This window comes from Nycticebus coucang, chromosome 8 (genome assembly GCF_027406575.1).
Source record: "Nycticebus coucang isolate mNycCou1 chromosome 8, mNycCou1.pri, whole genome shotgun sequence".
NCBI classification, from domain to species: Eukaryota; Metazoa; Chordata; class Mammalia; order Primates; family Lorisidae; genus Nycticebus; species Nycticebus coucang.
The window spans coordinates 119,788,734-119,800,869 of NC_069787.1; positions in this window are offsets into that span (position 1 = coordinate 119,788,734).

A 12,136-nucleotide genomic window follows, 5' to 3' on the forward strand; every position below is an offset into this window, starting at 1 on the left:
TGAAAATGATGAGGGCTTGCCGAGGGGAATGGATCAAAAAGATCCTGCAGCTATTACAGAGTTAACTGATAGGGATTGGGAAGTGACATCCAAGAAATGCATCTCTCAGTCACCCTGCTGGTGTGTAACGAAACTGAAGGATGGGCCCAACTTCTACCCTCCCAGCTCCACCACTGCATTCATGAAGAGGCCATGCTTCTTGTGGGGGGCTGTGTCCAGCCAATGAATGAGCATGGCTGGGGGAACTAGCTCAGGTCGTTCTTGTAGGATACAAAACTCCCCATGGGATACTGGATTCATAACTAGAGACTTGGCTCAAGTACTCCCCAGTGTCCTAACCAACTTTCTTGTCTTTCTATCCAATGTATCTTCTTTGCTGCTATTGACAGAATGTTTGTCCCTCCCCTTTAAAATTTGTATGATGAAACTTAGAGATGAGGCCTTTGGGAGGTTATTAGGTCATAAGGGTAGAGCTTCCATGAATGAGATTAGTGCCCTTATAAAAATAACTCAGACATCCATTGCCTCTGCTGTCACATGGGAACACAGCAAGAAGATAGTCATCTATGAACTGGGAAAAACCAATATCTGCCAGTGCCTTCACTTCTCAGTGAGAAAACTGTGAGAAATAATTGTTCTTTATCAATAACCCGATCTATGGTATTCGGTTATAGCAGCCCAAATGGGCTCAGACACTCTCCCTTACTTTCCTGGGTATCAGATCTGCATCACAGTCTAAAGATTCTTCTTATTGATGTTAACTTCCCTCCCTTTATCCTTCACAAGTGTCTCCCCAAGTAATCTCTTGCACATCTCAACTTGGTGTCAATATCTATTTCTTTTTTTTTTATTTTTTGTTTTTTTATTGTTGGGGATTCATTGAGGGTACAATAAGCCAGGTTACACTGATTGCAATTGTTAGGTAAAGTCCCACTTGCAATCATGTCTTGCCCCCATAAAGTGTGACACACTGGAATCTTCCTTGTCTTTGTTCCCCACACATAATTAGTGCTGTGATAGTTCAGGTCGTTTAAGAAGTAGATATTGTGAATATTGTGAACGACCTGAACTATCACAGCACTAATTATGTGTGGGGAACAAAGACAAGGAAGATTCCAGTAGGATTCTCAGGTTGTTGTAGGGAAAACTGAACGAATTCTTGTGACAATTATGAGAAATGAGAGGCTACAAAAGACAAGGTCAACTTTGTATATATCATCTTTTTAGGATTCTAGGACGTTCTGCTACAAGTCCTGTAGGAAATAGAATAATATAAATGAAGAATTCTAGAGTGTTCAAGAGATACAGGTATAAATTCAAAGTCAGCATACATATACAGTAATATGATATTTTAAAGTAGAACTTCCTCTGACATACAAGTGTAGGTGGTGTTTCTCAGTAATAAACTTTTATAAAATTAGTAAATATTAATGCATATTAAATAAAAGTTGCTTCAGGTAAAGCTAAAAAAATCAAGGGGCCTGGTAGTGAAAGCACAGTGTGCAGATGCTGGTGTGGCTGGGTGACGGCTGGACTGCACAGGGTTGGCTGTGTTTATTACTCCAACCCTTCCAGCTGTCACTGAGGCTCCTGGGGCACTTCCAGGACACCTGCTGTTTTGGCACCAATGCTGTAGCACCAGACACTGATTTTTTGTTAGGAAAAAAACTGAGATGCCATAGTTTAAGTGGGATATACCAAAGCTCAATGAGCTGTTTACTTTATCACGAGAACAAAGGAGATTTTGATTCAGGAAAACAGAATGGGTAAGTTAAGACTCATTCCATAAAATGGAAAACCTATTTTTCTTAAGGCAGATTAGCACCAAGCAAATGGGAAATTATCTATACATACTTGTTGAACTAATATGTACTAATAAATCTTTTGGTGTTGGGACCCATTTTAAGTTTCTGGAATCTATTGATACAATGGTTAAACCAGTTTGAGTGATGAACAACCTAGAGTAGGCGGAGCTATCAATTAATTCTGCTTTCTGGCAGAATAATAGATCTAATCACTGTTTATTATTCTTATAAGAAATTTAAAGAATTTAAATTTAAATTTAAATTTAATTTAATGGTCTTTCCTTTGATGTTAATCTACTAATTAGTTTAATATCTAGTTTAATATCTTGTGCTCTTCCTTAATATTTTATCATTTCTCCTAAGCCCAGTATTATTAATAGGAGATGAAGACTGTGTAAAATTGCATCAAAATGACACTAACTAGTAGAATCAATTCAAAATGGAATAGATAGGACTCCGTAGAAATCACCTTAATAGACAGATGGTAAAACCAGGAAAAGAATACCACTAAGAAAAACGATCTAGTATTTATTGACTAGGAAAGAATAGCACAATCCATGGTATTAAAAAATATGTGCCCTGTTGGCACCAACAGGCCCTCCCACTAGCTCTGATGGCATCAGCGGGCCTAGTATCTCCTGGCCCTCCACCTAGAGGCAAAGGGCCACTATATGCAGATTTGTCATCCAATGCAGATAGCCATTCAGACATCATGACTTCCAGCCTTCTACCCAGCAGCAGAATGAAATCTAAGCCAGGCATTTCCTGGCTCTCCAACTATATCCACCAGCCTGAGGCAAATAAACCTGGGGTAAGTATGTTCTTGCCCTCTACCTAGCTGCAGCAGAAGCTCTAGGACAGCTCTCCATCCAACAACAAAGGTCAACCCAGAACCCACAGTTCCAGGTACTCTTGGTCCTGCACCCAGTGATGGACGGTATCCCCAAGAAGGGCTTGTCCCTCCCTAGGGCACTAATGAGCAGAGTTAGAAAGCTCACCAGCACCGGGTGGCTGGAGGATGGGCCAAGAGTATTGCTGTCTGTCTCTGGACTAAGACTGACAGGAAGCAGATGCTGGGGGGTTATTAAAAGATTTTAAATCAGCCACCACAAAATTGCTTAAGGAGAAATTATAAGCTCCCTGAAATCAAGTGAAAAATAGAAAGTCTCAGAAAACAAAAGAAAAAAAATTATTTTAAAGAGACACACAACTGGAAACAAAAACAATGAATCACCTCATGGGATAGGTTTGATGGTGAATATTAGAGATGACAGTAGTAAGAATCAGTGAACTTAGGGACAAATCAATAGAACTTGTTAGATCTAAATGACAGGGAGCAAATAAATTAGAAAAACAACATATATTAACACAGCCTTAGAGACTGTGGGACAATAATGAAAGATCTAAATTTGTATCATCAGAGTCTCAAAGAGAGAGAATTCGTATCATCAGAGTCTCAGAGAGAGAGGAGAAAAAAGGTAGGGCTGAGAAAGTAATGAAGAATACTAAAGGAAACTTTCCAAATTTAACAAAGTACATGAATATAAAGATTCGGGAAGCTGAGCAAATCTTAAATAGGATAAAACCAAATAATGCATGCAAAAATATATCATAATTAAAGTTTTGAAAACTAATACAAAGAAAAAAAACCTCTTCAAGTCAATCACAGACAAGTGGTTGGGGGAGCATGAACTTGAATGACAGTGAATTTCTCTTCAGAAGCCAGGCAGTCCAAGAGAAATGGCACAACATTTTTTGTGTTGATTAAAAACAGAACAGCCAACCTGGAATCTGCATCTGGTAAAATTACTTTTCTTTTCTTTTCTTTTTTTTTTTTTTTTTGTTTTTTTTTGGCCGGGGCTAGGTTTGAACCTGCCACCTCTGGCATATGGGACCCGTGCTCTACTCCTTGAGCCACAGGCGCTGCCCAATAATGATCATTTCTTTTCTTTTTTTTCAACCTATAGATTTTATTTATTTATTTATTTTTTTGTTGCAGTTTGGCCAGGGCTGGGCTTGAACCCGCCACCCTCGGCATATGGGACCTGCGCCCTACTCACTGAGCAACAGGCGCCGCCTATGGTAAAATTACTTTTCAGAAATGAACACATCCTTAAAGAAGACAAAGCAGTCATAAGACATGAGTGTACTCTTTTCCCTCATGAGTTTCTTAAATCATATTTGTTGCCTGAAGCAGAAGTTATAATACTATCTGTCACAGACAATTATACAGCTATGCATGGTGTGACATTTTGGTCCATGATGGAATGAATACATGACGGGGGTCTCAGAAGATTATCATGAAGTTGAAGCTGAAAAACATCATAGCTGTTGTAACATCATAGTGCAACACCTTACTATGAGTTTGTGGTTATTTGGTGTAAACGTATCTACTGTTCTACCAGTCGTATGAAATTATACAATTTCATTGTATATAATACTTGATAATATATAACTATGGTACTGGTTATTTATTTACTATACCATGTATCTTATCATTAATTTAGAGTGTAGTCCTCTACTTATAAAAAAGTTAATTGTAAAACAGCCTCAGGAAGGTCATTCTGGAGGTAAATTCTGAAGAAGTCATTGTTACCCTAGGAGATGACAGCCCTGGGCGTGTGACTGCCTCTGAAAACCTTCCTGTGGGGCAAGATGTGGAGGGGGAAGACTGTGATTTGGTGATTCTGACACGTGTAGGCCTAGGTTAGTGTGCATGTTTGCATCTTAGTTTCTAATAAAGTTTAAAAAGTAAAAAAAACAAAAAAACTTGATAGAAAAAAGCTTACAGAATGATATAAAAGAACGTATTTTTGTACAGCTGTCCAATTTTAGCTGTTATCACAAAAAAGTTTGAAAGTTCAAAAATTTTTAAGTTTATAATGTAAAAAAATTGTAGTTTCCTCTCAATTTATTGTGGGGGGAAAAACTTTTTATATTAGTATAGCTTAAGTGTATAGTGTTTATAAACTGTGTAGTACCGTGCACAGTAATGTCCTAGCCCTCCACATTCACTCACCACTCTGTCACTGACTCACCCACAACAACCTGGAAACTCCCTTCTTGGTAAGTGCTATATATGGGTGTGACATGACTTACCTTTCACACTACATTTTTAATGTGCCTTTTCTACGTTTAGGTATGTTTCGATGCACAAATACCATTGCGTTACAATTTCCCACAGTATCGCGTACAATGACTGCTATAAAGGCTGTTTGTAGCCTAGGAGGCTGTCTGTATAGACCAGCAGGGATAGCAGATTATACCATTTAGGTTTGTGTGAGTACACTCTGTGATATTCACATACAATGAGATTTCCCAATGACACATTTTTTAGAATGTATTTCTTTTGTTAAGCAACACATGACTATATTTTAACAATGGATAAGGTAAAGGGTTTAAATGAAAATAAACTTTCGGTACTTCACTAGAAGTGGTAAAATTTGGAGACTAGTACATTATGATAAGCTGTGTATGTATATTGTAATACCTACATTGACCATCAAGAAAACGATAACTGTTCTCAACACGTTATGAATAACACAAGAAAAGATTCTAAAAATTGTCTAAGTGATCCATGGCAAGACAGAAGAAAAAACAAAGGGAACAAAAGGAAACAGAAAATAAGTAGTAACTTGGCAGAGTAAGCTCTGTGGTATCAATAATTACTTTAAATGTAAATTGACTCAACTATTCAAAAAAGAGAGACAGGAAGACTGATTTTAAAAGTGTGACCCAGCTATGCAATGTCTACAAGAACTCATTTCAGACATATCAAGGTAGGCAGGTTAAAACTGAACAAAGGAAGAGGCACTATGCTAGCATTAATAAAAAATGGAATGAGAGAATGTATTAATATCAGACAATGTAAATCTCAGAGCAAAAAAAAAAACTTCCTAAGGAAAAAGAAAGACATCACTTAATAATAAAAGGCTCAGTCCACCAAGAAAACACAATAGTGAACAACAGAGCTTATCCATGAAGCATTTATCAGCATAGGTCATATTCCGGATCACAAGTCAAACTCCACCAATTTGAAATGAATGAAATCACAAAGAGTATGTTTTCTGACAATAACAGAAGCCAACTAGAAAATAACAAAAGAAAAATCTTGGACATTAAAGAACATGCTGCTACCCAATGCATGGTTCAGAGATAAATTCTCAAAGTAAATTTAAAAATACCTAGAACTGAATGAAAATGAATATATAACATAGGAAATCTTGTGCGTGCAGCAGCTAAGTAAAGGCTGAGAAAAAAATTCATAGCATTAAATCTTTACATTAAAGAAGAAAAAACCATCCAGCAAGTGTCTAGATTATTTTCCAGAGTAAAATGTGTTTTTGATTTAAAGTGACTTCAAGCCTGTCTGCTGTCAAGGAATGAACAACAAAATGCTTTAAGCTGGTACATTTTTTTTTTTCAGCTGAAAGATGTTAAAAGAATAGTAAGAGACAAAAATAAAAATGGGTCTGGATTGAAATCCAGATGTCATACTTATCCAGTTTGCTAACAATATGGTAACTTTATTTTAAAATGTATGATATGTACTTTACAGATAATTCTTTAAATGTAGATTGATATATATTAAAAACCACTCCATTCTAACCCATTCATATAATTACATTTGCAAAATTTTTTATTGCTATTTTGTCTATGTGCATATACTTTTACCTATCTACTGATGGAAATATCTATATTCTTGGAAGGTTCTATGCTATCTGTGCTATTTAGGAGGTATTTTTTCTCCCCTAGAATATTGTATGAATAGTTTTCCATGTCATTAACCATTCTTCCATGTTTATGACACCGTAATATTTATTTAATGGAGATTCTGAATATTTAGCCATAGGAATGGTGAACATTTCATTTCTCCCTGATATTCTTATATAACCATCACTCTATCTTGAATCACTGGGGGTATAGTTTGAATCAAGGGCAAGGTGATTTTTTTCCCTTTAAATTCCTAGATATGAAGAGTTCTTTCTTTATTTCAACAAATACTTTGAAATTCCACAGTCAGAATCTTATTTTTATCACCTTTATTACTCTTGAGGTTAATCATTAGCCTTTTATATGACAATAAAAAATTTTCATTTTTGCCTTAGAGTACAAGAACCAAATGACTAAATTTATGTTTTGGGATACAAACTGAGGCTCAGACAAATACAAATTTGATTGTTTTCAAAGGTATAAAAGCAACCAATTTTCACCATGCATGATCAGCCTGATTTCAATAATGGCCTCTGGAGATTTTGAGAGAATTAAGAAATACTCTAAGTAAATGAACAATAACATCTTGAGATTTGTGCCCTTTAGGGACAGTTGAAGAAAACAGAAGGTAATGAGAACATGTAATTTGATTGTTCTAATGTGTGCAGGATCTTCCCAAAACTAAGAGATTTCATTTTCATTTCAATAATTGAAGTGAATATTCACAGGATTTAGGTAAAGGAACATTTTAACTTGGAGTCTTTGTGTAACTTCAGAAAAAGTGGATTTTCTCCCTTAATAATAGAGGAAATTGTGTTGTCTTCATACTGAGAAAAGTATCTTATAATGCTCTTATTACTTCTTCTAAAAGTGCATTTTCCATACATAAGTTAATAGAAGAGTTAATAGAAGGAAGGGGTCCATTGTTGCAAATAGTACCATCTTCTGGAATTTGTTGTTTTCAAAACACCAGTCATATCTTCCAACCAAGAATTGCAAGATTGAGAAATATTGACTATATATTAGGGAAACTGAAAAAGGCTTAAAGATTATAACAGAGAATTTAAAAGGATCAATCAATAATAAACACCAACGATTGGCTCACGCCTGTAATCCTAGCTCGCTGGGAGATGGAGGCGGGTGGATTGCCTGAGCTCAGGAATTCAAGACCAACCTGAGCAAAAGCAAGACCCTATCTCTACTAAAAATAAAAAAAAATTAGCCGAGCATTGTAATGAGCGCCAGTAGTCCCAGCTACTCAGGAGGCTAAAGCAAGGGGATCACATGAGCCCTCGAGTTTGAGGTTGCTGTGAGCTAGGACACCATGACACTCTACTCAGGGCAGAGAGTGAGACTCTGTGTAAAATAAACAAATAAATAGAAAAATAAATAAACAAACATCAACTAAAATGAAGCCCAATATAAAAGACATAAACAGAAGTTTTTCAAAAGAAGATGGACAAATGGCCAAAAAACATATGAAGAAATGCTCAACATCACTAATCATCAAAGAAATGCAATTTAAAACCATGTTGGGATGTCATCTTTCCCGTATCAGAATGGCCTTTATTAAAATGTTACCAAAAAATGTTTATGGGCAATAATTCAGAGAGAAAAGAATGCTTTTCTGAGGGTGGGACTGCAAATTACTACAACGTCTATGGAAAACAGTATGAAGATTCCTCAAAGAAATAGGTGTAGACTTACCACTTGACCTAGAAATCCTAGTCCTGACTATCTACCCAAAGGAAAAGAAGTTATTTTATTTAAAAAAAAAAAAAATACCTGCACTCAAATGTTTACTGCACCACAATTCACAATTGCAAAAACATGGCATCAATCGAAGTGCCCATCAATTCATGAATGGAATAACAAAATGTGGAGTGTATACACACCAGGGAGAAATACTCAGCCATAAAAAGAAGTGAAATAATGTCTTTTGTAGCAACCTGGCTGGAACTGGAGATCATTGTCCTAAGTGAAATTTTCTCAGGCATGGATAAACAAATACACGTAGTCTCTAATAACTGGGAGCTGATCAATGGACACACATGGGTCTGAAGAGTTGTAAAGGTTATAGGAAATCAAGAAGGGGGATGAAGGAGGGATAAAAAAATACCTGTCGGCTACAATGAACAATAGTCAGGTGATGGGCGTACTAGAAGCCCCAATTTACACATTATAAAAGGTGATCCATGTCATACAAAACATTTTTACTCCCTCAATATTTTGAAATTTAGAAAACAAAATTACTTTAAAAAAATAAAATGAAGGCCAATAGTGTAGACCTACATCAGTGTAATTAAAACTCCAAGGAACTTTTTTAAAGAGATAAGGTTTTGCTCTGTCACCCAGGCTGAAGCACAGTGGCATGATCATAGCTCACTATAACTTCAAACTCCTAAACTTAAACGATCCTCCCCCATCAGCCTCCCAAAGTGCTAGGATTACAGTTGTGAGATGCTGTTCCCAGTCACAAGTGGCTTTAAAACTCAGCTGGAGGCTAGGTGCCTATAGCTCCGTGGTTAGGGTGCTGGCCACATGTTCCAGGGCTGTGTGTTCAAACCCAGCCCGGGCCTGCTAAATAAAGGAACAAACAAACAACAACAACAAAAAAAGATAGCCATGCGTTGTGGCAGGCACCTGTAGTCTCAGCTGCGAGGGAGGCTGAGGCAAGAGAATTGCTTGAGCCCAAGAGTTTGAGGTTGCTGTGAGGTATGATGCTATGGCACTCTACCGGGGGTGACAAAGTAAGACTCTGTCTCAATAAAAAAAATAAAAATAAAACCCAGGTGGAAAACATTTTTAAAAACATTTAACTGCACAGTATTTCAATGTAAGTAAATAAATTGGGCAAATACTATAGCCCAAATTCACAAATACTCACTGTATATTGGGCACCCTGATTGAAATGTTCCATGATATATATTATTTCATCCTCACCACAATCCTGTAATTTACTACAGGATTGTTTTACTCTTTTATTACACTAGAAAAAAACTGATGCCCAGAGAGTTTGCATGACACACTCAGAATCTCATTGTTACTAAAGTACTCGACCACATTCAGGCAGGCATTTCCAGAGCTTAAGCTTGTTCATGTCTTGAAAGTGCTTCTTCTCATCAGCCCTTTACTATATTATAATGCCTTGTTCTAATGCATAATAATAATTAAAGAGTTGGGTATTTTTTTTTTTTGAGATGTAGTCTCAGTATGTCACCCTAGGTAGAGTGCTGTGGTGTCATAGCTCACAGCAACCTCAAACTCCTGGGTTTAAGCGATTCTCTTGCCTCAGCCTCCCAAGTAGCTGGGACTACAGGCACCCACCACAATTCCTGGCTATTTTTTGGTTGCAGTTATCATTGTTTAGCAAGCCCAAGCCAGTCTTGAACCTGCCAGCTTTGGTGTATGTGGCCAGCACCCTACTCACTAAGCTATGGGCACTGAGCCATAATTAAAGAGTTTTTAAATAATTTTCAAGGTCTGATTAAAGTAACTTGTTTTTGATTTATAGAAGAGAAGGATAGTTCTAAGTATCAGCACCGGAAATAAATAAAATGTAGTTAGCAGAAGGTTGTTTCTATTCCTGATGAGGTTCACTCTTATTGTAGGTTCATTCCCAAATGTAAGAGAAAGAAAATCTTAATTATCCAGATTTTCCTCCTGCTACTCTTGGAAAGTGATTCCCAGTGTACCTCAGTGAGCCAGAGAGCCAGCGTCCGGTTCTCCTGCCTGTGGCCAGGGTGATCTACATTCTATCATTTTACAATTTAGGGTTTAAAGGCATGATTTCTGAAGTTCCCTCCATTATTCCTGAATTGTACAACCTGTGATTTGCATAAACATCCAGAGTCTCTACCAGTTTAATAAGAGGGAGAGAAATGATAATCTCTCTCTCTCTCTCACAGAGCTATTTTAGAGTGTGGCATCAGGCTGCTCTTCTGTTCTCTTATCTAGAAATAGCAGAGGGACCTTGGGTGCCCCTGACAATTCTCAAAGGGCAGGCTCAGTAAAGTTGAACTTGGCTGCCACACATGGTGATTCAGCAATTTATCAACAGAGAATGTGAGAGGGAGACGGAGGATTTTTCATGTTGGGTTTGGTTAAGGCACATTTTGTGTTGTTCACAAATGAAGGGAGATCTAGAGTTGTTAATTCTGCTTTTTATTGTAAAGCTCTCCTACCATACATAAGTGGCTGATTTCAGACCAAAAAGTGCTATTTGCCTAATTGAGCATTTAGAATGTAAAAATTGATTTTGGAAGCTTGTACTGGAAATAAAATAAAATAAATTACAGAAATCTTATTACATGGAAAAAATATTGGGGGGGGTAGTTTTGAGATACGTGTTCTCTTTAAATCTAATAGACATCTGGAGAGACAGATTGAAAATTTCATTATCCCTGTTTTAAGAGGAAAATGAGGAGGTAACAGACCATTAAAGGACTATTTCTCAAGCTGTATAGCAGGATGCAACATCTGAGTGGCATTGCTCCCTAAAATCAGACTATGCTTATCTCAGTCCATTTGTGCTGCTACCAAAAAATACCATAGACTGGGTGATTGGTATAGAAATCTATTTCTTATAGTTCTGGAGGCTGGAAAGGCCAAGATGAAGGTACCAGTGGGTTCAGTGCCCAGTGGGGCTGCTCTCTGCTTTCACGATGGCATCTGGTTGCTGCCTCCTCCAGAGGAGTGTCCTCACATTGCAGGAGGAAGGTGGGGGAGGGCTAACGGGCGCTGGACTCATTTGCTCAGGCACTTCTGTAAGGGCACTAATCCCATCCGTCAGGGAGAGGCTCTCGTAACCTAGTCACCTCATAGAGGCCCAAACTCTTAATTCAGTTGCACGGGATTAAGTTTCAACATGAACTTTGGAGGAGATACAAACATTCAAACCATAGCAGTGCAGCTCCAAACTACACTTATTTTATTAAAGCATAATACCAGCTCCACCTCAAATTGCCAGGTTAAAAAACACTAGACTTAATGTGCCCTCTATCAATCTTCCTGTCAAACTATTTGATGAGGGGTGTGAATGGCTCCGTAAAGAAATAGCAGCGAGTCCTCTTTTGTATCCTTTATAATTCTTTGAAGTTTTTTTCATATGTACCTTTCTGTTGGTTTTTTACTAGATGTTGATGCGGTTGCTGCCGTTTTAGAGTATTTCCTTTCATTCTATCTTATAACAGGCTTTTATAACCGGCTTTAAATCAAAACATAAGAAACATATTCTTGGATAGGAACGCTGAGCACCATAAAGATATTCATTTCTCTATTATGATTTGCAATTTTAATGTCATCTCAATAAATATGTGAATTTCTTTATACTAAGAGAAAAGAAAAGAAATAATAGCAAACAGCTTTTCCCAAAGCAACTTTTTTCTAAGAAAACTTTGGCCTACTGCTTGAAGCTATTTGGGTATGTGACCTTTTTTAGAAAAAGAAAAAGAAGGAAAAAAAGAACAACTCTCCAAGAAGAAACTTGAAATCATTAGTAGAGAGAGAAAAGGATTTTCGAAACCTAATTCTAAATCCCTTTCTGAGATTCACAAGAGCACTTGAGCTCTAGAACAATGTTTCCAGAAACACAATCTTTCACTGAAGACATTTATAGG